At 46.9% G+C, this 1,596-nt stretch overlaps 1 non-coding gene across 1 annotated transcript; it reads right to left on the reverse strand.

Annotated features, from left to right (window-relative positions):
- Positions 1-366: 366 nt before the first annotated feature.
- TRNAA-GGC (transfer RNA alanine (anticodon GGC)) lies at positions 367-441 on the reverse strand. The gene has a single exon. It is a non-coding gene; the product is annotated as a tRNA-Ala (tRNA).
- Between the last annotated feature and the right edge of the window lie 1,155 nt (positions 442-1,596).

The raw sequence follows: 1,596 nt of genomic DNA on the forward strand, positions 1-1,596 counted from the left end.
GAAACGCTGAGAAAATTCATTGGAAAATCTTCCAATGTATATGTGGATGATATCATTGTCTGCTCTAGGACACGGGAAAACCACGAGGAGCATTTGTGTAAAGTACTTGAGGCACTAAGCACCGCACGACTTAAAATTAACATGAATAACAGTGAGTTATTTTGCAATAATGTGGTTTTCCTCAGAAGCGTATTTGATGGTGGAACAAAAAGCACCAAGGAAGACAGTATTCAAGCCATCAAAAAAATTTTTCTACCCTATGATTAATAAATGGAAAGCAAGACGTCCACCCAAACGTAGCTAAGTGCTATAAAGGAAGCCCATACGGGTTCCTCGAACGAAGAGCTTCGCAGTTTAAGAAGAATTTGTCCTGGTCCGGGCCTCGAACCCGGGACCACCGCCTTGCCGGGGCAGCCGCTCTACCATCTGAGCTAACCAGGCGGCTAGCAGATGGCGGGCAAAGTCGAATTTATCAAGAAATCAGAAGTAAAGGCAAGAATTTGACGTCCTGTGTACAAGAAAACAATTTTTCTTCAACTGCGAAGCTTTCGAGGAACCCGTATGGGTTTCATTTGTAGCACTTGGCTACGTTTGGGTGGACGTCTCACTTTCCCTTAGGAGGACGCAAGCATTCCTTGTCGCTGTGGACGAGAGCACGCGTTTTGTAGCCGCCAAAGCTGGAAAGGAGGACGCAAACTGCGTTATGTCATTGCTGGAACGAGAGCTCTTCAAGAACGTCAGAGTCGTCTTCGCAGACAACCTTGAAAAGCTAAAAAGTGCGCCTTTGGGCTGAGAAAAGAAATATGAACCTTTGCTTCGCAGCACGTTACCATCCGGAAGCGCATTCCCTTGAAGAGCGAGTGATAAGGGACTTGAAGATGTACAGTCTTGGTCAAAAAACGTGAACCCGCTGTCAACGGCCGGGGAGCGGCTGTGCTCCGCTATCGCGGCACTGCCGCCGCCGGTGCACGCCGCTGCTGCCCTTGCGTCAAGGATGAAAAGGGCGAGGGAAGCATGTCTCTTACTCTCAAGCATCCTTTGATAACAGCACTTGCGAAAATCTAGTGCAGCGTTCGTGCTGCCAGCTGCGACGTCGGCTTGCGGTCGCCATTGTACCGCGCTTCGCACGAGTAAATGGGGTTGCCGGGGCGAAACTGTCCGGCTTCCATGCAGCGCATTATAGTATGAAAATTGCCCTAACCATCAAAATTTCGTATCACAATTTTATCCTACACATTCAAAGGTGAGAACCTTCCCATTAGGCTTTTAGATAAACATTCTTGATGTATTTCTGGGTGCGACGAAAACAAAAGATAATATATAAACCTGACATCTCTCAGCGCTGTGTAGCGTTGTTCCAGGTTGCATTGTCATATGCGGGCAATTCCCTCATCATTCGTTTAAAAGGAACAAGAAGCAGTAATTTCGACTACAAGGGCTCTCTTCGGAAAGGGCCTTTAACCACTGTTACAATAATTCGAATATGTAGACCGCACTTTTCCACCAAGGAACGACCACATGATTGCGTTCGGCGTTGATGTTATATAAGTAAATCCACGTTAAGGGATAAGAAAAGAGCAGATTGGGTGAGGGAAC

This window comes from Dermacentor variabilis, unplaced genomic scaffold (assembly GCF_050947875.1).
Source record: "Dermacentor variabilis isolate Ectoservices unplaced genomic scaffold, ASM5094787v1 scaffold_41, whole genome shotgun sequence".
Lineage (NCBI taxonomy): Eukaryota > Metazoa > Arthropoda > Arachnida > Ixodida > Ixodidae > Dermacentor > Dermacentor variabilis.